Source organism: Euprymna scolopes, chromosome 5 (genome assembly GCF_053919585.1).
Source record: "Euprymna scolopes isolate OS-2025 chromosome 5, ASM5391958v1, whole genome shotgun sequence".
NCBI classification, from domain to species: Eukaryota; Metazoa; Mollusca; class Cephalopoda; order Sepiida; family Sepiolidae; genus Euprymna; species Euprymna scolopes.
This window is the reverse complement of record NC_136486.1, coordinates 179,414,440-179,440,315: the sequence shown is the minus strand read 5'-3', so window position 1 is coordinate 179,440,315 and position 25,876 is coordinate 179,414,440. Positions and strand designations below refer to the sequence as shown.

At 33.5% G+C, this 25,876-nt stretch overlaps 1 protein-coding gene across 2 annotated transcripts in view; it reads left to right on the top strand.

Annotated features, from left to right (window-relative positions):
* The window catches only part of LOC145277056 (glucose-6-phosphate 1-dehydrogenase-like), a 138,355-nt gene that overhangs the window by 100,220 nt on the left and 12,259 nt on the right, over positions 1-25,876 (top strand). The gene's annotated exons all lie outside the window — the stretch shown is intronic.

Sequence of the window (25,876 nt, the reverse complement as noted above, 5' to 3'; positions counted from 1 at the left end):
ACGCTTAAATATGATATTTTAATTCATGCAGGTTACTATTTATTATTATAGAGATAATTCTCTATCGAGTATTATACTGAATCTAATATATAGTAGTAAGATCAAAATTGTATATATGACATGGGAGCCATCAGCTAGACTCAAAACAAAAACATACAACTCTCCACACTCATATACACACATACGCACACATATCGATACTCCTATAATTTTTTGTGTATTGATATTCATATAAAAAACCCTTTTTTTCTATTTATTTAAAAAGAAAATACAACTTTGTTGTATATGGGCTGTGAAATTGTATTCACTAGCAAAAGATCTAACTAATTTGCATATTTTTTTAACATTAATTTTAATTAATTCCATATTAGTTTTTCGGTTTTCTTATGGGATGATCATCTTTAGTTAATTACGTGTAATTATATTCATGCAGATATTCTACATGATTCATACTTGCATAATATTTGCATAAAAAGTTTATAGTAAAACTCTTTCCATATATATTTATGTATACGTATATATTTTTGTTTAAAAAGTTTTGCTTATCAAACTTGTCCTACAGTTTTTAGTCTACAGACATGAAACTTCATATATAAGGTATTTGAACTCATGCAAAACTTTATATTTGGGTTTTAGCTCAGGAAAATCTGTTCAAAAGTGAAAATTAAGAAAAAAAAAATGAAATTTGTCAGGTGTAAGTTGAACTCCAGCATTATGAATATGCATGCATAACGTAATATCTATTGGTTCATGTTTTAATTTTTAGCTTTGCAGCAAACATGTTTTCATGGCTGTGTCATTAACGACAAAGGATAAAATAAATCATAAGCTAAACGTTTTGGTTTTGATTCTCAGTGGTGGCACATGAGTTTTTTTTTACTTTTTAAATCATTACTATATATTGGGTCCAATATAATACAAAATCTGCATTAATCAAAATATTATATTTCAATATATTTTACAACTGGGCACCCTGCTAGTGTATGTGTATATATATATGTATATATATAATTTAGTAAAAACCTGAAGAAAGTGCTCAATGCTGTTGCAGAGCAAATGTTTTATTTCTTCAGGTTTTTACTATATATATTATATATATATATATATATATATTCTTCTGTCATCCCTTTTTTAAAAGATGGAATCACGCCTGATTATCAAAGATGAGATTCAAGAAAGCAAGGACGCCCAAACAGTCCAGTTTTATAATAAGATTAACATATCACAGAATAGTTCTTAAAATAGTATCATATTACACACACATACTCACACACAAGTAAAATAGGAACTGGGTACTATCTACATTTCTTATTGAAAGTGTTATTTTCCACTGGAAAGTTATGAATTTTACAGCCGTCCTATGTTTAAATCTCTGAAACAGCCACATAGTAAGCAGCTGATGATCCACGTTTTCTATTTAACAATTTAGGTTAAGGTTTTTTATTTTCCACTGCGATATAGTTGAATTCCCTTTTGAAATTGTAGATTTTCTAGTGGAAAGTTGGCAAATGCAAGTGCTAAGTCTGATATGTTGAATTTAGTTGATATTCCTAGAAATTCAAATTGCATTTTATTTTTAGTATTTATAATTTTTTATTAAATACTTAAAACTTTAGACATATATGTATATAATTGATGAAAATAAAAATTCAATAAACTACAATATTTATTGATCCATCAGAAATTCAAACAAGGAACTATAGTAAGCAAAAATCCTTAACTAATGGATTTTCAAAGATAATTGGCTGGTTACCTTTAATGCATCTAAAACCAAGCTCCTATCTTTACACCATCAACTCTCTGATCCCCATCTGGCATCAATTGTAATGGATGGCTCTCGCCTAGGAGAAGCTCAATGTTTTGACAAGCTTCTGCGCTTGACCTTTACTCCTGATATGAAATGGAACACGTACATCAAGTCTGTTGCCAGGGTCGCTGGAAAGATGGTGGGTTCCTTCTACCGCTCCAGAAGATATCTCACTACTGATGCAATTCTCTATCTATATAAAAGCCAAGTACGTTCAAGGACGGAATACTGCTGCCATATCTGAACAGGAGCTGCTAAAAACAGCCTATCTTGCCTTGACATAGTACAAAATAGACTTTGTGGCTTAGTGGGGATGCCCTTTTCTCTTCCCTGAAACCTCTCTCCCACAGAAGAGACGTTGTGAGCCTGTCTTTGTTTTACCGTTATTTCCATGGCAAGTGCTCGTCTGAGCTCCAATCTCTGGTCCCCCCTCGCCAATCTTTTACGAAAAACACCCGTCTAGCTGAAGCCACTGTCAAAAATTTTCCCCACTCTCTATCTGTGCCTAAATCAAAACGTAGATTCCATGAACAAAGCTTCTTTCTTAGAACAGCACGCCAGTGGAACTCTGTTCCGTCTGCCTTTTTCCCACCTGACTACAACTTGGATGTCTTCAAATCCAACGTAAACAAATTCCTGATGAACCGCCCCCTTAAGTAGACACTTTATGAAATCTCAACACTAACATACAACGTACTGTACATGCAATAACCCTTATCCCCGAGTGGCTTCCGGGCCTTGATAAGTGGTGACACCCTTGTAAAAAAAGAAACTCTTTTCATCAGAGATTAAACATTAGTAAAACAAATGCAACACTAATTAACATCAATTGAATAATGTATTAAAAAACTATAAAAAACTTTTTGTGAACTAAAAGGCATTTTCAACTGTATAACAGATAAAAAAAAACAATGTTAACTATTTAATTAGTCAATAAATTAATGTATATAAATATAACAGGTGTGTGTGTGTGTGTGTGTGTGTGTGTGTGTGTGTGTGTGTGTGTGTGTGTGTGTGTGTGTGTGTGTGTGTGTGTGGCTGTAAATAATCAATTGATAAACTCTTAAACTATTGATCATGTAACGTTGAAATTAACAATGTAGTAATTCTACACTAAAGATGGTTTATAACAAGTAAAATCTTTGTTTGGATGGATGAATAACATGGACAGAAATATTTCGGCAAGTTGAAATGCAAAGTGTTATTTTAATTGCCAACATATTTCTTGGACCGGCGTTGGCTACAAGGAATTTTGTTCAATTGTATCTTGTTAATAGCACCTTAGCAACTAACTGGTAGCTTTGAAGGAGCCTACTTATATAGGTTTTAGTAATATCTAATTTGCATATTTCTCAATCCTTCTTGAATGCTCTAGATTCTTCTTGGATTGCTCTATTCTGGATTTCTTTGTTCTATCGTATTTTTTAATGAGACTTTATTTTAGTAATTACTAGCCCGGGTGCCCGGCGTTGCCCAGTGTTTGGAGGTGTGTTGAGGAAAAAAAAAAAAAAGCAGTAGCAGGCAGTCAGGCAGGCTCGAACCTGTACTGCAAAGGAGGAAAAGAATGTGAAAAAAACAATGTGATGTTGTTGTTGTGCCCATCGCCAAACCGGAAGTGACATAGGTTTAAATTAAGGCTTGTCAGTCGAAAAGAGAGGATGACTTTTGAAAATAGTAGCGAAAAAAGCGACCCCTCTCTGTAGAAAAGTGTCCGGATAAGGGTGATGGAATTAATGTTTTAAGCCAATTTTTCGATATTTGTCGTCCAAAGGGTGGAGTTTCAAAATGATAGTGATCTCTTGAAAATCCGTTGCCTCTGTCGAAAGTGTTAGGTAGACAAACATACATACATACATTTAAACAGACAGATGAGTTTTATATTATAGATGACTTACTAGAATATTTTATTTAACTTTATATTATTTTATACACTTTATAAAAAAAATTGCCCTTTTATAACAGAAGTATATTGTTTCCTATTATTTTGATTAGTTCTAACTGAAAGATAATAGTTATCTTTATCTTTGTAATTATATATATGTGTGTGTGTATACTATTAAAACTCTGAATCTTGTTTGATCGTTTTCATGCAGGATGACATCATTTATTAAAACAGATGAGAAATAACAAAATAATGTCTATTAAATCACAGAGATTCCAGGGGGGGGGGAGATCCACCAGCCATGAATTTTCTACTAGGAAAATGTCTAAACCACTGAAGATTGTGTATACCATTAAAGGTCTAGATCTTTCTTGTTATCATGCTTGCTTTCCACCATAAAAAAAGACTCATCTATGAATAGAATAGTAGGGTAGACTAGACTATAAAGCCTTCATAAGGCAACTAGTCTTTGAGAAAGCAAACTCTGAAATAACATCAAAAACCAGATAAATCTTTGTCATACATCTCACTGTAAACCTGTACAATCATAACTTTCCTAATGGAGAGAATGGATTATTTTCTGGCATTTCAAAGTGCTCAATACATTGTAGAGGTTCAAGTCTCAAAAGGCCTTCTACAATTCAAAAATCAAAAATTTCGACCCAGTTGAGAAGGAGAAATGGAGAAACAATACTCCCAAAGAACGAGACATCATTGAAGACCCAACTTTGTGTCTCCCAGATTTTGCTACAAATTGTAGGAAGTAGTGGGTAGCCGCAAATTGGATCAGAACAAGATACTTATCCCTGAGTGGCTTCCGGGCCTTGATAAGTGGTGATCACTGTGTAAAAAAAAAAAAAAAAAAAAATTTTTTAAATACTATGGGACTGCAGTAAACAAACACAGGTGGAGACAAATAGACACTCTAATCTGCCCAAACTGCAAGGAAGACCCCTAGGATATAGACCACCTGATCCTACACTGTCCAGTCAGCCGACTGGAAGGAGGCTATGCGACAGCCCATCTATCTGAAAACAATTTCTCAGACTGGCTAAAAAATAACGGTATAGAGGTCTAACCCATATGATACTACTAGTACTATTTAAATATTTGGTTAGATAATTAACCCTCCCACACCAAACTACCCATCTTTCAAAGCTAGACTGTTTTACCCATCCTGACTTTGACTATCTTATGGGTTTTTCTTGTACTTAACATCCTCAGTTCAATTTACCTGACCCCCTCCCCCTCCTATTGACATTGGTTTTATTCCTGATATCTTTTACAGTGAATTTCTCTCATAGAAAATTTCATATTATGTTCAGTAGAGTCAGCATCTGTGCCTTTTGGATTCAAGCAGTTAAACGTCAAACCGAGCATAAGTGTAAATTAATATAGGTGTAACAAAATGTATACGTATACAGGTATAAAGATGATGCGTATTATGATTTGTTATAAGAAACTTTGTCGATGTGATGATGGAAAACAGCTTAGTTTGTGTAAAAAGAAAAAGGCAAATAATCACAATGTCTACATTTCATCGCTTTACAGCCTGTTTAGTTTTCTCACCCTCAACTACCCCGTATTTCTGTCGTTCTTTGCTAAGAAAAAAGAAATTTCTCCTCTCCCCCTTACACATACGTAGGAATCTACCTTCCAAAGAAACTTATTATTCTGTATATTTGCACCTCATGCTGAACATGGTCTTTCCACGTAATATTCCAGACTCAGCATTTGTTTGTTTGGTTAAAACACCACCACATGCACCCCAGCATTCCACACGCTTCACTTTCTTGTAACATACATCAGACGTATTGAAGGTTGGGTTCTTTTCTGGTGCAACCCCCTCCCTCCACTATCCATCTGGCCCTTCTCCAGATGATACAGTGGGAATCCAAGAACCCCACAGTTTTCTAAATAAGTATCATGTACATCTTATAACAGATGGGAATTTCTGTATAAATGTTTGCCTTTCTGACTGGTGGTATGTCAGATGATGGCGTCTTTCAAGCAATCCTTCTTACCTTTTAAAGCTTGACAAATGACATTTTTGGTGAAAGATGAATAATTATAGCCTTTTATTCGCTCTTCTATCTACTTTTTTGTTATTCACCTTCACCCTAAACAAGGAATATTCCCACTTAGACGTAAGGGGCTACTAATTGCCTAAGAAAAATTAAGATGTTGGTTTATGTTATATTTGGACTTCTGCATATCAGTACAGTTAGAGAAGCAGGTAATAGGAAGGGAATTCCAAAGTGTAGCTGTTCTCAGGAAGAAGCTATTAGAGTAGAAAGCTTTCTAGCATTTAGAGACCTCAACAGTGAAGGGATGTGATTTATGTACGTCAAATCGGGCACTAGTGCAATGAGTTCATCAGCGCACATTCCATTAAAATACTTGTAAAACAGGCATAGGGATGCAACATAGCGGTTATGGGATAGGGTTTGGAGCCTAGTTGACAAAGTGGGACCTATTAGATTGGAGACCCTAAACTTTTAATTTGTTGTATTGTCATACACACACACACACACACACACACACACACACACACACACACACACACACACACACACACGCGCATATATCCATATATATATTTGACTTTCAAAATGGCATTCCTTCCAGGTGTTAGTTGCCGGTGGCATGGAAGAAAAATGCTAACCTACAAAACCAAGGATTGCTTTGTAACTGGGTTCGAATCTCTCAACTAGCAGTAATTATCACTTCCTACACTAATGATTGCCTAAGCATGAAACTTTCATGTTTTTAGGTATAAAAATAATTAATATTGAAAAATATTATAGTTACAGATATATATGGTGGAGAACACTGGTGAAGGAAATGGTTTCCATTGAAACATAAAATAAAGCAAGATTTTTCTGTGGTAGGAACTGAATCCTCTCAGTTATCAATATCATAGAAAAGTTAACAAATGAATAAAAAAAAAAAATATATTGAAAGCAATATATATTTATTCCACTAACAGCAGGCATGTTGGCTCATAGTAGAACATTGGACTGTCATGCTCAGCAGTGACTGATGTCTGAGATTTAAATCTTTGAGTTAATGCACTAGCTGTATTTAGCCATACTGATGGGTCACAAAAAGGTGAAACAGCTGTCCGTGGAGGATATGTTTTCATTTCCTTTTTATCAATATTTTTCTTCCACCATATTTTTATTCCCATAAAAAAACTCTCCAACGTTTTTTTTCCAAGGATTACTTGTCTCTAATGAATTGTGAATTTCCGCTATTCAGCGAAACACATGTAAGTCGTACTACATTAACATATGAATAAAATACGAGTGTGAAATAAATACATCTAGTTTTGAAATGATTACTAGCAATATATATATATATATATATATATATATATTTATTTATTTTTTTTTTTTTTCTCCAAAACCTTTGGCCTTGATGGAGGGAAGACTAAAACTTTCTGCTATGGTTTCAAATGATTTGAAACAGCAAGGGAAGATTTGATTCCAAATATTTCTCTTATGTTATATTTCCCCTCTTTTGGAAATAGAGTACGGTCATGAATATCTCCAGTATCAAATAATCCTTATATACTGTGAAATTTATTTTATGTATGAAAACCAAAGAGGGGAGATATAACATATGAGAAATATTTGGAATCAAGTCTCCCCTTGCTGTTATTTCAGATCATTTGAAATCCTAACCAGTTTTAGTCTCCCCTCCAAGGCCAGAGGTTTTGGAGAAATATCAGATATTTTGTAATTCATATGCAAAACTAGGAAAACAAATAACTATGATTAAAACATTTTATGATTGTAAAAAGTGCCGAAAATAGGCTCTGGATGATGATCTTAAAGTGCGACCTTAAGAGCAAATGTTACAGTCAACTAAATAATTCCGGTCATTAGCCTTCTAACGACCCTTCATTTGTTAAATTCTGATCAATAGTTGCTGAGATTTGGAACTTATAAAATTGCCAAAGAAGGTAGTGTATATATATATATATATATATATATTGATTGAGATTGTCGGACTGACTTCCTCATCTTGGTTGTTATCGTCACAACGTTTTGGCTGTTTTGCCCTCCGGCCTTCATCAGGTGTTTTGTATCGAACTGGGGAACCGTTTGTTAGGAGTCTCGAACCCAACCTTTTATTATTATTACTGGGGTACCATGTTCGGACTCCAGCTAGGCTCTGGGACATAGTTGCTGATTCTCTGTTTTGAATGAACTCCGCACCTTTGGGTAACTGTAAACTTTGATACAACATCTAGGACCACTCGGCCTTATGTCTCTAGGACAATTCTTAGTTGGTTTTTGTTAATGTTAAACCTATGTTGTTATTCAAGGTTTTCTCTCTCTATCAGAGTTGTCCAAATTGCATTCAGCTCTATGCTTGGTTTGCTCAGTAGGTTGTTATGTCCGAGCATGTGAGCTGTTTAAGTTTTCTCACTTTCCAGTGGGTCTCCCTGTTTATTATTTTTACTTCATCCCATAGGGGGCGATGGTCCCCCCTCTCCATCCAAACATGGTTGGCTATACCCGAGTTTTCCGTCTCTCCTTTAGTTACCGCTTTTCGGTGTTCTTCCACCCTTACTTTAAGGGGGCGGCATGTTTCACCCTTGTAAACCTTTCTGCAACTGCATGGGATGGAATATATGCAGTTTTTGGTCATGTTCTCCATGTGGGGCTTCACTCTTACCAGGTGTCGTCTGAGTGTTGACTCACTCTTGAATACCGTCCTGATGTTGTAGGGGGCACATATTCTCTGAATCTTTTCAGAGATGCCTCGTATGTATGGTAGGCAGACCATTGGAGGTTTTTGGGTTTTATTCTCCTCTCTTATACTATTAACACGTCTGGTGGATAGTATGCTATCGGGGTAGTTGTTACGACGGAGGGTATTCTTCAACTTGACCATTTCTTGGTGGTATGTAATGGTGTCTCTACTTATTGTCTCTACTCGATGTTGTAAGCAGCGTGCGATTCCATGTTTGATACTTTATGAGTGATGGGAGTTGAAGTTAAGGTATTTCCGGTGAAAGTAGGCTTGCGATACACGGATGTCTTAAACCCATGCTCTGTGCGTGATATGAGTATATCAAGGAAGGCCAGTTGGTTATCTTTTTCTTTCTCCATTGTGAACTATATCGATGGTCTAATTGAGTTCACATGGTCTAGGAGAGCCTGGATGTCTTCCTGATGGGGCCAGAGTATGCAGGAGTCATCAACGTATCTTAGCCACATGGTTGGTTTTAAGGGAGCTGAACCTAAGGCCATGTCTTCGAAGTATTCCATGTATATGTTCGCCATCACTGGTGATAATGGCGAGCCTATAGCTAGCCCCTCCTCTTGTCGATATAGGTCAGTACCCATTCTGAAGTAGGTTGTTTCTATGCAGAATGTCAGCATTTCCATTAAGTTTGGCAAGGGTACACATGTGCGCTCTTCTATGGAGAGGTCTGCAGCTAGTTTGTCTTGAATTACTGCTAGTGCCTCACTAGTTGGGACTTTAGTGAACAGGCTAACCACATCTAGGCTTACCATTTGGTTTGTACTGATGGGTGCTCCCTTGATCAGTTCCGTGAAGTGGGCAGAATTCTTTACATGTATTGCTGACTTGCCTGCTAATGGGTTTATTATATCCACAAGGTACCTGCTCAGTGGGTGGCATGCTGAGCCTCGGCAGCTCACTATGGGTCTGAGTGGAATACCGTCTTTGTATCTTGGAGACCGTACATATGTGGTAGCTTACTGTAATGCTGGACCAGCTGTCTATATCTCATCGGAGCGATGTGTTCTTTGTTTTTGGTAAGGATTTGTAACAGCTTTCTTTCGGTTATTTTACCATAGCTAACATTTGCGACTAGGCCTGCCATTTTTTTCAGAGTACTCCGACATGTCCATCACCACAGTAGCATTGCCTTTGTCTGCTGGCAGAATTATGCTGATGAAGGCCGGAGGGCAAAACAGCCGAAATGTTGTGACGATAACAACCAAGATGAGGAAGTCAGTCCGACAATCTCAATCAATGAAAACACCTCATCTCAAAAATACAGACAATTAATATATATATATATATATATATATATATACTGGTTAGTAGCCAAACTGAATATTGAAATGCTCAGATCTTTGGTTCTATGGGACGAAACTATGACAGTATGTAGGCTTTTTGAAGATTATAATACTATTCTATGGTTAAAATTTTCTGACAATTGGTAAAAAAGAACCTATATTTTCAAACCAATGAAATATGCCCCAATTTGCCTACATTTATATATATTATATATAGTGTCCTGCAAGCCAGCTTCAGTTTTGTTGCTTCTGTTGTTTCCCCTGTGGCCTTGCCAGGCCACTAATATATCGCTCCTCTATAGGTTGCACACTCTGGAGATTTTTTTTCTTTTTACTTTTATCTAACTTCAAACCAGGCATATTGCCACTTAGACATAAGAGGCTATTAATTGGGATTGTGTCTAACAGGGGACTGTTAATTTGTGAGGGCTCTATATAAACAAGTGTATGCGACACCAGGACTAATGTTATGTTGTGGAAGGGTGTAACAGTGTGTATTTGATGTTCATGTAATCGTGTGTATATAATCAAGTGTGCATATTTCTTGCTGTTTCTCGTTGTCGTCTAGTAGTTCTTAATCATTTCTTGTGTGTGTATGTGTGTGACATACAATACAGTCCAACATATAATTAATACACAGATGGGGATGGAACACAGTTTTAGGGTTATTATCTTGCCAACAGAAAACCATACCTTCATTCATCCATGTCTTTTTCGGTGAATTGGCCAAAAGTTGAAGTGAAGATTTCTTCCCAAGAAACGAGTAGGAGTCTTCGGTTATATTTCAGGTAGCTTTTATTTCACCATGTTTCATTGTTGAAAGATTGCACACTGGCCTTAGTCTACTCCCCCTGTACCAGGCCCAAAGACTCTGTAACTAGGGACTCAACTGTTCCCACTGTCTCTCCTCGACTTCTCCCCTTTGGATTTCTGTCCCAAACTTTCTTTGCTTCTGTAACTAACTCGTGTATTTATCTAAACTAACAGATCCTATTACGTTATTGACTTACCCTGACACATGACTTCCAAACACGTTTCCGATACTTGATTTACTCCCGTTTCTCTGCTATTTGGAAACCTACATTCCCATCAAGGCCAAAATCCAGGATTTCTTTGTTCTAAGTTAAATATTTTACTAACATTCTTTTGTTCCAATAACATTTTCTCTTCATACTTTTTCCTACATACATTACACAGTAATTTTCATTATCTAACATTTTACTTTTTTAATAGTCGATTTGCAAGGCAACCTGGCATGATATAACATTCCTACCATCCATTCTTCCATAGGTTTTCACACCCCACCGAGCTAAGAAATATCCATCCTTAAAAAACTCCATCCATAAAAAAAAAATTTTTGTCAGCCCTGTAGTAACTGACTCTAATTTTATTCAGACCGGAATCTCCACCTGATCATGTTACATATTTCTTTTGAATGTGGGGTACAACCTCCTATGATCACTATCAGCTGTTTAATCCAGCCATCCATCTGCCATAACAGAGGCCCCATTTACCTCTCCAATAAACATGATGACTCCTCATCCAACTGTTTTCTGAACCTCTCTCTCCTCTTTGTGTTTCTAATATTTTGGGCTCTAATTATTTTTCTACTGATTTTCTGTAAAACATTTCTAATTAGGGATTAATCTACTGATTGAATTGTTGCATATCAGCAGCCTTTTCATTTCTTTCCTTTTCTACTTGTCTTTAGTGATTTGCTGCCACAATAGCTTCACTGTCCTTGTGCCTGCCCATGTCTGTTTTGTGGAAACCCTCATCCCAAAACTGGTCAAAGCAGCTGGCTCTCAACTCACAAAACTCGTCCACATTTTTAATTTCTGTATCAAGTAGCCATTTAGAATCAACAGCTCACAGAAAATGATTTTTTTTTCTTACTACAGGAGCATTTCTGTGCTTTCCCGCTGATTTACTAGAATCAGAAAAAATCATGACAAAAATAAATACTTGGCAAACACTCCTAAAAACAATAAAATATTTAACTGCGTATGTAAATTCAACATTGTGCTACCTCTCTCTAATTCTAGGAAACAAAACAAAACTCCTTAGCTACAGGATCTACTCTCTCTCCCTTTCGATCTCTGGTTGATCAAATCATTGTATCTTTTCTCCAAAACTCTCACTAAAGTCCACGTCACTATTAAATGACCTTTACGTAGGAGTCATCAGATTCTAGAGGTCAATCTGTTAAATTGTTTATGTTGCACGTTTCTTAATTTACTAAAATATTAACAATTTTCTGTGTAAATATTTAGTTTGCTAGGATAACATTCTATTTTTCAAATATTCCAATGATCATAATAATCGACTATTATAGCTTCATCATAATAAGCGACCATTTCTATAGTTTCTGGTGTTTTCCGGTAGACTAACAACATAACACTCCTTCCCTTTTATTTTATCAAAAATGACATTTGCTGCATGCCTAACATGATCCTTAGATTGTCCACACTCTACAGCTAAGAAAAATGTCAGAACCCTTAATTTTTCTCTGGTTAATCTTTACCTACTGACCAGGGCTTTTTCATCTAGACAGTCTCCTGTCTAGTAGAATGGCATTTTCCTTTTGGATAGTTACTCTTCCTACAACCGACATCAGCTGTTCATTTCTAGCCACTCTTCTGCTTTAGTCAAACAGAGGCACCTTTTGCCTCTCATCAAAACTTAATGACTTTACGTCCTGTGGTTTCTCTGACCCTTTCTCTTCCATGGGTGCTACTATAAACTAGGCCCCTTGCATTTTCTATATTGATTCTAGTTCAGCTTCCCTATCAATTTATGCCCTACGTTTGTGGATCAAACAAAACCTCAGCTTACAATATGTACTGGTCAGCTCACAAGATATCCTCTATTGTTCATCCAAATCGCTTATCTAATGTTTTCTATATTTTTGTTTGAGACCATATTTTACATGTTCCGTCTTGACAGCCTTTTTACTTCATTCTTCTCTTTTTCTCTTCTCTCTCGAGTGATTCGCAATATAGTGGCTCCATTCACCATTATATCTTTCTGCCCATTACTAAAGGCATTAATAGGGGAGTATTAAGTTGTGTTCCCTAAAGTTGATTCTCGCAATTAGCCTCTCTCATGCTTGACATGAACGTCCGTCTTATGCTATGCTGAAAAGTTTTCTTTTATTTTTTGCAAAGTTGGGAGCTTAGGCCCATAGCTTGCGGAAAACCCCAAATTTCCATTCATGAAGCACAATTTTTACTTCAAGTTGATCCTACTCCAGATCAAAGAAAATCAAAAACGAAAAAAAAGTTTTTGGGAATCATTCCTCGAAAATAATAAAATAACCGCCTGTGAAAATTCAATATTGTCTACCTCTTTCTAAAATTCTAATGTTATATGCTAACTATAGGTTGAGAAAAATTCGATTCAACCATCAATTTTGTTCTTTTAATTTCTTAATCTAGCTTACTTTATTCATTATTTGTTTTTGTTTTTTTTTTTAATTTAATTAGGAAACCGTTCAATTCACATAGCCTCACACTGACATTTAAATTCATAGACTACTAAATTTTATCTCATATGAGAAGAACATCTTTCTGAAAGGCTGGGAAAGAAGTCTTAGTGCTAAATTTTACACGGGGTTTTTACCGCATAAAAGCAACAGGATTCAACAAACCTAATTCTAACAGAAAATCCTTTACTGATAGAACAATAAAGGATATTTTCAAATAGATCAAACACTTGGGTGAACCAAAGAAAATGTTAATATTAAATTTTGCAAGCTTTTTATGAATATGCTTTGAAATAATGCCCTTGGAAAACCATTTGTGATAAGAATATCAGTTATCTTTAGTTCAGCTGATAATTTGCTAGCCATGCAAATCATGGGGCACAGTGAACTCTGGTCTTAATTAAACTGAGTTTCCTATTCATAAGGGCAAAAGAATCCCAACTAAGAAACAGACCCGGAAAAGTCAGTTTCCTATATATTGTTGTAGTAAAATTATTTCCTGTCCTTTCAACTGAGCGATCCAAAAAAGGATATAAAGTTATGATCTTCCTGCATGGTAAACCGTAGTACTAGGTGGAGATGGTTTAATTTCAGGAAAAATTCACTTACCTCCTGATGGAACTTAAAAATGACATGTAGTGCCCATAAAGAGTCTAAAAACCAGAGTGAATAGTGAAGATTTCTGAAAACAGGAAAATATTTGCTTGGATAAGCACCCAAAGGACTGCCCATCGTCACCCCATTAACCTACTGATATGTTTCTTTAGTGAAACTGACTGACTTAGTGGCCAGTTCCAGAAAAATATTCTCAAGAAAAGCAGGAGGGGTTAAAGTGTTGCAATAAAGCATATCAGCACATATCTGAATGGTTTAATTCAGAGGAACATTTGTAAATAAACTAGTAATGTCTAAAGAACATAAAAATTTGTTTGCGAATTACAATCCAGTTCCAGAAAACAAACCAAATCAAACCTTCTGTTGTCCTTTATTTTGTTTGCATCGTTTTTTTTGTTTTTGGTTTTTTGTTTTTTCCAGTCATTTTTTTTTCTTCAAGAACGTTACCCTGATCATTTCATGAATAAAATTTGGTTCTTCCAGAATAGAACAGAAACAGCAAAAAAAAAAAAAAAAAAAAAAATCAAAATTTTTCTCTTTTTTAAGAGTTGGATCATATTCACGCCTATTTAAAAAATATTATTGCAATGCCTCCAATGTATAATTATTTGATATCTGAATTTTAGACTGTGCAGATTCTGTCTTATAAAATAAAATTTTTATCACAATCTTCTATACATATGAGGAAGGGATAAAAATGGAATTGCAAGAAAGAAGGATAAAGACTGAGTAGAGATAGCTTAATTCAAAAGTCAATTTCTTAAAGCCGTCTAACACATGTCAGCATCTAAACTGAACGTTAAACTAAATATCATGTTTACTGGATAACTATATATAGAAGATGAATAAAAGTATGACAATATAAAGATATATGCTAATACATATATATTTATTCGTTTATTAAATATGGATGTTACATCAATTAGGGGTGTAGGATAAGTAAACTTTATACCTAAGTATTTCGAAGCCTAATGCTTCTCATCAGAAAAGAGAAGATGCTAGGTAGCATATTAGAGATGCAACATTTAGCAATAACTACATTAGGAGCAAAATAATGGGTTGTGAGAGGAAGAGTGTAATACAGGGAGGGAGGGAGATAGAACTACAGTGATTAATGTGTTAGAGAAAGAAGATTCCTGATATTAAAAAATGGAGATAGGTAATGTTTAAGGTGATTACTTCGTTTGCCATGGTAAGGTATGAGGTATTTGTTCAATATGTGCGCATCTGTGGACCTGCATCTATACTATCAGGAAGAATATAAGAGAAGGGATTGAAGGTAGATACTTTTATCGTTATATGGAGTTGGGAGTAAACTAGTTTTCTTGAAATAGGAGACTGATGCTAGATCCATATATATTAGAAGAGATATTCGAATTACAATGTAGTATTGAATGAAGTATAAATGATATAATAAAAGATAAAAGGATAAAATGGTACTCTTGCATAATTTGACCCGAATTTTCATGAATTCCCGTCAAGTATGGATCAGGCGAGACCGGCAATCATCGGTGTCAGCCGAGCATTGTTCAAATGCTGAAACGCTAATTCGACTTTTTTTTTTTTTTTTAACTTTTTTTCTGTTATGTTTTAGTATTTTTTAAGGTGATATTAAGGGCGCAAGGGTGACTTTTTATTTTCTGATTAGTTATTTTTTTTTTATTTTAATTGAATTTTTGGGAGTTTGATTAGCCAAAGAAAAAGTGCTATCTAAATGGAAGCAGACGACATTCGAATTGGAAGAAAGCGACTAAACCAACAATAATAAAAAAAAAAAATGCTGACAAATATATTTTCAAACTCGCCAAACAGAAAAATGACAGGAAAGAAAATGAATCTATACATGTTAGAAAAAGAAATGAAAGCATCAATGCAGACAATCTCATATTGTCAGAAGAAATTGCTGTCCCCAAAAAATGAGGTGCAACAATTGTAAACACAAATGTTTACTTAAAAGAAGATCGTGTGTAAAGGATGGTTTCTCCTGGAGATGTACAAATGGACAATGCCACCAAAAAAATAAAAATTGACTGAACAAGTCTTGAAAATAAAAAAACAAGAAAAAAATCATACGGTTACAAACAGAAAAGAAAACAAACGAAAAAACTGTACTTACACCTAACAATTATACGGTTAAAAAAAATCTTTTCTTGGAGAAAAAAAACAAACTTTTTGTTGATAAATATTTTGCAAAAAGAAAAATTAAATACTAAAATGAAAAAAAAATTTTCATTTTTCAAGGTAGTTTTTTTTTTCTTTTTTTATTATTTGTATTTGTATTCTTTCCGTTTTTTTTTTTTTTTTTTTTTTTTTTTTTTTCATTAGTCTGCATCTGTTACAACACTCAGCTGACACCGATAATTGCCGGTCTCACCCAATCCATGCTTGACGGGAATTTACAAGAATTCGGGTCAAATTATGCAAGAGTACCGATAAAATATACAAATGGATAATATAAAGAATAAACAAATTGTACAATAAATAAATGAAAAATATAAAAAAAATAAGGAATAAAAAGTATAAAATTATTAAAAAGTATAAAATTATTAAAAAGTATAAAATTATTAAAAAATATAAAGGATATTAGATATAAAGAATTAAAAGGGCACAGAATAAAATAAAAATACAAGAAAAAAATTTTACAATCAGAGAATGTACTTAAGTAACATAGGAATAAAGATGTTATGAATTTTTTTGAGGTCCATGCCAAATGCAAAGTAATGCATAGAAATGCCTTTCATTTGGTTACTAAACAGAAGTTTCCTAGTTAGTTCGGGAAGTTTAGTTTCAATAATCCAATTCACAAGGCGATTCAGAATAGAATATGGCGGTGGGTGATAGAATATTCAATTCCTTATCATATAGTGAAGTGTTATGCATTGATTTTTAGTATTTATTTCATTGGTGATCAGTATAGGGCTATGTAGTAAGTTATGAAAATATATATGGGAATTATGCTCCACAGAATCTTCTGCATCTCATGAAATTGTCAGGCTAAAATGCGTTTTAGCCTGGTGATTCCTTACAAAGATGAAACATGGAAAATTCTCTAGCTTAATCTCAATATATGTTCATAACTTATATATTCACGCTTGGATTCCAAATTCTTCTTTTGGCTTCATAGATGACTGTTATTTATTAATTGATTAGTTAATTGGGGTTTTTTTATCTGCTAATCTATTTTTTTCACAAAAAATTTCTCATGTATTTTTTTTTATCTTTTCACATTTGTGCAAAACAGTGATGTCTTTTTTTTTATATATATACTAATGTTCATCCTGTGGGCCTATCTTTGAAAATCCATTAGTTAAGAAATTTTCTTTATAATTCCTGCTTTGAATGTTTGATGAATCCATAAACATTGTAATTTATTCAATTTTATTTTTCATCAATTTTTCCTATTTCTTATATATATATATATATATATATATATATATATATATATATATATGTTATAAAATATATATGGCGATTAAGCTACACTGAATATTCCGCGTTTCATCCACTCTAGGATTCTTCAGGCTTATGCGCGAATTTTGTGGTTGTCTGTCGTTTTTATATACGCACCTTCTATTAGGATTTTAGTTAGCCAATCAGCTTTCTAGTATCGACCGCGCCCTTCTTATCAGCCAATGGACATGCACTTATAGGACAAAGGCCCATTTGACCTCTGGTTGACTTGATTCTTTGTGTGTGTTCTATTTAGCCTGGATATCTAGTGTCTTGACCTGTTTTAAATCTAGTTTATGTTAGTTTTATATATATATATATATATATATATATATATATATGATAGTTTTTGTACATGCCTATTTATTTATTTTATTTTCTATTGTTTTTGTTAATTTTAAAGTTATTTTGTATCTCTATCCTAGAGTAAATTTTATCCTAAGAACACAGTTGTTCGCTATTTCTCTCCTACAGTTTAATGGATGTTGGGGTTCTTTAAAGTACAGGATAGCAAACTTTTCATGAAGGCATAATCTACATGAGTTGTCTAGGTCTCTACAGGTGTTTGCTTGTCTTACTATTTTCCATTCAACTACCGGCGAATGGCCACTTTCCTTAATAAACCAACTCCGGACAACAACAACCATACTAGAAATAAAAATACTAATAACGAACAAGATAAATGCAACTGTAGATACCGCACACTCTGCCCACTTCAAAATGTTTAATCAAAATCATAGTTTACCAGGCCACAATATTTACGAAAGAAAACTAACAAGAAATATTATGTAGGTATGACTTCCTTAGATTTCAAAACTCGATATTATGACCACAAAAGTACATTAAACAATAAAAAAACACCGTATGAAAACAACACTAGCAAATAAATACTGGGAACTCAAGGAAAGTGGCAATTCGCCTGTAGTCGAATGGAAAATAGTAAGAGAAGCAAACACCTGTAAAGACCTAGACGACTCATGTAGATTATGCCTTCATGAAAAATGTACTATCCTGTACTTTAAAGAACCCCAACATCTATTAAACTGTAGGAAAGAAATAGCGAACAACTGTGTTCATAGGATAAAATTTACTCTAGGATAGAGATACAAAATAACTTTAAAACTAACAAAAACAATAGAAAATAAATAAAATAAACATGCATATACAAAAACTATCATGCATATATATGTATGTGTGTGTGTGTGTATGTATATATATATATATATATATATATAACATAAAAAGAAACTAACCTAGATTTAAAACAGGTCAAGACACTAGATATCCAGACTAAATAGAACACACACAAAGAATCAGGTCAACCAGAGGTCAAATGGGCCTTTGTCCTATAAGTGTATGTCCATTGGCTGATAGGAAGGGCTCGGTGGATACTAGAAAGCTGATTGGCTAACTAAAATCTCAATAGAAAGTGCATATATAAAAACGACAGACAACCACAAAATTCGCGCATAAGCCTGAAGAATCCTAGAGTGGATGAAACGCGGAATATTCAGTGTAGCTTAATCACCATATATATTTTATAAATTACTAACTAGCTCTACCTACGTATTGAGCACTTCTGAAGTAAATACTTAATGTTTACGCATAAATTTATATTTTTGTATATTAATTTTATGTGAGTAAATATAGTTATATATATTCAGGCAAACATTGTTAAAAATGCTGCCTAAATACACGCTATATATATATATATATATATATATACACACACACATACACTAGATTACCCATGACCCGTTGGGTCAGTATGTTATATTAGCTATGGAATTCATGTAGGAGCGTGACACTTGTGATGTAAAGAAAATAGTTTTTTTTTTTGACATAACAGAAACATTTCTATGAAAGTATATTAAAATGAAAAATCATGGACGGATCACTTAAACATAAAAAAAGTCCTCCCTATTCGTGTAAAGTTACCTATTTTTCGAAGAATCGAAAATTAAACATGATTTTCTTACGAATTGAACGCTGACGAAAGTCATTTAGCAGCAAAAACGCACATGAACCTACCGATGAGAAATATAAGAATGAAAAACCCATATTGGAATTCTTCAACCAAGTTATAGGAACTTAAAATCTAAAAAAAACTAATTAATAAAACCTGAAGCAAAAAAATAAAACCTAAATAAAATGAAATAAAACTAATATTGAAACCGATTAGTAAATGTGTCAACAAATACGCCGTTCTCACACAACTATTTTGTATCTAGAAATGTAAACAAAAAATAAAAGAAGGAAGGAAGGAAAAGGGACGGATAGAGAGTAGTAGTAGTCTTGGCTTTACTACAATTCTTATGTTTGTCAACGGGTTAAAGTTGTAAGAAAATAGTGACAGTATAGTTGTAATAAAGAACAGTTGCAAAACACCCCCACTCTTCCCATGTAAAATAATAATTTCAAAATAATAACATTAATATTTCAGTGCGCAGGTCAAAATCTGCAAAGGAAGCGATTTGTGTTTATTTGTTTGCGTTGTTATGGGTTAATGTTTATGCGTGCAAGCGCAACCGGATGTCGTAAACCAGAAAGTGGGTTACATCACTCGTTACGTCATTTGAGTTTTATTTTATATATATATATATATGAGAGAGAGATATGGATGAAATTTGTTTAACATGATCCTCATAGCATTAATCATATTTTTTAAATCTAAATACTGCTGAACTTTGACTTTAAAATGTATCAAGTGTAAGCGAGATGATTTTTAAATTGTATATAAAAAAATACAATTTCTTTTGAAAATTTACTTTAAGGTGATAATGAAAGTCTCAGTAAAAAAAAAAAAAAAAAAAAAAAAAAATGAACAATATATGCTATCTTTGGGAAACCTGCTAGCATTAAAATTTTTAAAAATCTCACATGGCAAGTACTTCAACTAGTATATTAATACTTCCCAAATGTCTGTATCCACTAATTACTTACATACTTGAAAATTGGAAAAACATGACCCCTGCGGATTGTGATGATGGGAAGGATTATTTATTTCTTATATAAAGGGATTTGTAAGGAATTTTTTTAAAGAATTTTTCGAGATGTTTATTAATATTTAAAATACATTGCAGTTTTTTTATATCGTTTTTTTGTTGTATGTTCAATGTGATACAAATAACGATTTTTTTTTTTTTTTTTTTTTGCAGTTATAAAAACTAAGGAATTAATTGCTATGACTTTTGCGAAACATTTTTTCTTTTTGTCATTTTTTTTTCACTTTCATTCCCCACTTTTTTTCCACCTTTTGTTTCATTTTTCTCTTCCCTTAGTTCTCTTTTCCTCTTTTTGTTTTCTTCATCTCAACTAGAATTTTTGAAAAAAGTGGACTTTCATCTTTGTCATTCTCCTTTATGTCTAACTAATTCAAATATTAACTTATGATATTTTGGTTTCAGTCAACCTAATATATTTGCTTTTTCAGCTGGTTAACCTTGATTAATTTTGCAGTGTTTACTTTTCATTGAAAAGTCAATATTGTTTCTTTTAAACGTGGGTTAAAAAAAAAAAACATTCTAACTTAAAAAAACATTTGTGCTTGTGCAGATTAGTGATGTTTTAAACCAACACATTTCAGGTGAAAACATTACTTGCATGTCATGTCGAAATTAATATAAATTACAAAAAAAATGATCCAGTAGATATGCTAACTGTATTTTAACAAAACAAACCTCCACAAATATGTTCTAACATTTTGTGTTTAGAAATGGTGGAATAACAATTACTTAGTCAAATTGATAGGTTTCAGTTACCTCCCCCAGATCTTGAAAACTCTTATAATTATGTAATTTTTCTACTGGATGAGTTTTCATAATTTTAAAAAAATTTATGTTAACAGGACTTGTAAATACGTAATGTTTTTACCTGAAAAGCGTTGGTTTAAAACCTCACTAACCTGCATTTGCACCTTCATATCTTACTCTGCATTAACATTTAACAGACTTGATATAATAACGAGTTTATTTTAAAATAACTTGAATCCTTTTGTAACATCAATATTTAAGCATGTACATTGCATATTAAGGTTTGTCAAGTACTCGTTACTTATCTCCTGGTCATGGCATAATACTGTGCCGGGAGTCTGACACATGTTTGTATAATATTGATAAATGTTCAAATATGAGGAACTTGAAATCATACAGGATTTCTACCAAAATAACACGATCTATATGAAAGGATTAAAAAAAAACTAAAGAAATAGACAGGTAACTTTTTCTCCAGTCAAGAACAAATTCAATCCAGAAAATGTAAGTTTTTTAAGTATAAAAATCATGTTTTGTAATTTTTTGTTTCTTAATATTTTGAACCCACCTGCATTCTTCATCAGGAATTATTAAATAAGAAAAAAGGTAGAAAAGAAATAGGAAATGAATCGTGAGCGTGCTAGAAAATGGATGGTCAAATGTTTATTGGGACTGGGTTCTGTCATTATTCGTTTTGATTTTTATAATTGTTTCTATACGATGTTGTGTTATAATGGTAAGTAGGTTGAGTGCAGTACTGGTTTTTCTGAATAATTTCCATAATTATTGTGATGAGCATGTAAACATGCTGCCAACCAACGTTGAATATGGTCAATCTGTAATGTTTGACTGCAATCACAATATTAAAGGGATTTAGTTGTATTACTTGAATCCCTATGTGGCCTAAATGCAAGATCAGTTTATATTGTGGGAAAATACAAGCATTCAAATAGGGGGAAAACTGGGGAAAACCTATATGAAAATAGAGTAAAAATAAATGAATTTGAATAAATGCAAAATAAAATAATATATATGAATAATAACGATAGTAGCAGTTATAATAAAAGAATAAGTGATGTCATTTAATTACAACTATATAAAAAGGTAGAGATAACAAATATAAATAAAAAGAACCGAGTTACCATAAAATGAATATATGCGTAAAACAAGATATTGCTTCTATCTAGAAAATTATTTACTCTGATTATCATGCAATCGTCAATGTCGAAATTAGTCAATCTCTGGTGGGAGATTGTATTTGGAGTACTTGGCAGTTTAAATCCTGTTGTCCATGAGTTTCACTTACCAACGCCCAGCAGACTGAAAACCGCCGGATTGTACTGAACAAACGGAAGTCAATACAAAAATTAAAAAAATTTAATAAATTCATAAAATTTATTTTATTTTTATTAATTTATCAACTGTTTTTGTTTTTTTTTTTGTTTTTTTGTAATAGTTTTGTTTCTTTGAATGCCTTGGACACTCTGAAGGAAATAGTTCTGGCAAATATTCCTCAGTTTTTCTATTCAGTGAAAGTCTGAGCCAACCCGATATCGCACTCTCACTATAGTTGTGCATTGCCATTTCATTGGATGGGATTGCTGAAAAAGGTGTTATCGTGTAAGGAGGCCCATTTTAGGGTTTTGAATGCTTTTAGGGCACAACCTAATAAAATAATTCAATACAAGCTTCTGAAATGACGAACACAACAACTTCATAAAAGGTAACACAGAAAAGGTTTATTAGGGAGAATGTGATATGTTCCTTGTCAAAAGCTGGACTCCGGCTACCTGGTGCTATCGCGGTAGTTATTCCCAGTCGGTACCGTTAGAAATCACCGAGGTGGTAAAGAGAGAAAGAAGAAAAGGGGGGGTCCGTTCTGTTTGGTGTCTCTCTCAGTAAGGACGAGTTCTTATTCCTCAAACCGGATGCTGGCCGATTTCCTTGGGATAGGAAGGATCAATGCGCCGTACCCCTGATTGGTCAGTATGTGGCCAAATAGCACAGGGAGGAGGCATTGATTCGAGGAAGAAAAAAGTTCCATTTGTTTCTGCTACACCAGTCTATACTGTCCATTATTGCACCTCCAGCCGAAACCGTCTATTTTGTTTTGTTTTTTTTTTTGTTTTTAGGGATACACTCCCAATGACATTTTGTGCATCTTCTCTCAGTTGCAAGCAGTCGGTTTTCTTGGCAGAATGAGAGGACCATTTCTGGAGACTTTATAATAGGTTCCTGCATAAGTACCGTAATTAGAATATTAAATAAATTTATTTAGTAAGTTTATCTGACATATGCATATGATGTTGTAGCACTTGTCTCCCCATAAGGGTTGGATACTAGATCGGTATGTATTATGGGGAAACTCTACGCATTTGAATAGGAAGGAACTGGCAGAAAATGAAGTAACTATAAGTAAATAAGACAATGGAAATATAAGAAGTGATGATAAAGCAAAGGTTGCATAATGTGTCTTCAATAAGTTCCAGACTTTTTTTTATACATGCATTAAAAATTGTCAAAGATGCTTAGAAAATTCATTATATTATTGCTATACATCTTATGAGATGACTGACCACTTTTTATGGTTTCAGGTTCAAATGAACAGCTACAGGAGGAATACACTCTACTAAACTCTGATTATCACAGCTGGTGAATTTCAAAATTCCAATCTGAACGTGAGGACACTTTATAAGAACAATATGCAATAAAATTCTATTTTACTTGCAAAATATCCCACAAAAACGTATGGAATGCTTCAAACTGCTTTTAGACCATCTTGCATGAATCGAGCATCAGTTTTTGAGTGGCATAAGAGATTCAAGGAAAGCAAGGAGTCTGTGAGGGATAATGAGATGTGGGAGGAGTAAGAAAGTTAGAACACCAGAGTTGATTGGCCAAGTAAAGAATTTCATGGATAAAGACTGTCACTTATTTATAGAGGCAATAAGTGCATAGTTTGATGTCACTGTGGGAACTGCAAGGAACTGAAGATGTAGACGATTTTCATGAATGCACCAGTTCACAGCTCCATCCTTGTCATAGTTTGACCAAGATGGGCATCAAGACAGTTCCTCACCCTCCCTATAATCCAAACCTTGCTTCCTCTTACTTTTGGTTATTCCCTAAGCTCAAGGAAAATCTTAGAAGCTGTCATTATGAGACAATTGAGATGAAAGAGGCTGTGACAAGAGTTATGAACATGCTCACACAAGAGAAATTCCATAGAGTTTTCCAGAAGTTGTTGGAATGGTACAAGTGCAATGCAGCCAGAGGAGATTACTTCGAAGGAGACTAGAGTTTCATGTGTGCATTATCGATAAAAGTGCCCATACGTAAAGTCTGGAAACTTATTGAAGTCACCTCATCTAATAAAATATAAAAATCAATAATAAAAATTAATATATTTATAAATAGATCAAATGAATAAATAAACGAACATATAAAAAGAATATCTGCATAAAAATAAATATAGCTTCTTAATCTAAGGATTATTATTTAATGTGTGTCATAGAAATGTTTATCATCGGTTCTATCAGTGGCTGGAGTGTTAGTGGATTAATTTAGTAAGTAAAATTAGTTTTTCATATTTATGCTTTGCTATGCAAAGAAAACTTCTTGAGAGAGGTGATTAATTTGTTTATATTCATTTCTGCAAGAGTATTTGTTCATCCTTGAGTGTAATGTGTACTTACCTTTCCACAAGAGCTGATTAGGGCCGATTGTTAATTTCTACTGTGAGTGAAAAAGGGAAGAACACAAACATGAAGTGAAAAGAATATTAAGTTAAATAGAAATATGATTATTGAAAGTAAGTAAATATGGATAAAGATGTTATATAGTTTTACAGAATTAATGTTTATTGGAAAGTTGTGTTGTGTTAGATTGAATTGGGTCACATCGCTATAGGAGTGAAAACGGCTTGATGCAATTAATAGGTCTTTTAACTATATCTATGATTTATATCTTATTGGTAAACCAGTATAAGTTATGGTGAATATAAGTACAGGTGGTGATACGATGTTATTGTATTGATTATTTGTTGGACTGCAATAATGTAATACATATATCCATAACATTATTGTATGGAGTTGAGGTAATTTATAGAAGTATCATGTAATCTTCTTCAATATCTGTTAACATCTGTTGGATGTAGTTATATGGGTTCAAGAGATCAAGGTCTGTATTAAGTCCTAAACCAAATAATATGTTGAATTTCTTTACGTTAGCAAATTTTGGTTAAGAAATCAGACTCCATCAGGAGGCAATTGATGTTGTCTAGTGTATGACCACGTAGTTTGAAATGTCCTGTTCGTCAGGTGAATGGAGATTTTTATTAAATGAATGTTTTGTGGTTGTTGAAACGAGATCTGAAGAGAGTTCTGATCTTCCAAATATATCCTGCATTGTTACAAATGAAACAATAGATGTAGTATATGATGTTGGAATTGTCACATGTAAGATGTGCGGGTTAGTTAGATGTTATGTTAAATAAATGTTATGTTTGTGGGCATAAAATTTGAGGTTTGTTACATTTGTTATTATAATGTATGATTTGTGTGCGTTTGTGAGCAGATGAAAATGTCTGCCAAATTGGGTGATTGACTAATTGCATCAACAGAAGGAAGATTAAAGATGGAATTTATGGAGGGATTAGTTTATAGGTTATTAAAATATTTTTAAGTTTGGTTGCGATTTCGTGCATGTGTTGGCTACAGTTGAAGACTGAGGATGTGGTTGGTTTTTTTATTTTACTTAAGAAGCTGTCTATTTCAATAGTTTGGATGAGATATTGGCTTGTGATAAATTGTTGGATATTGTCGC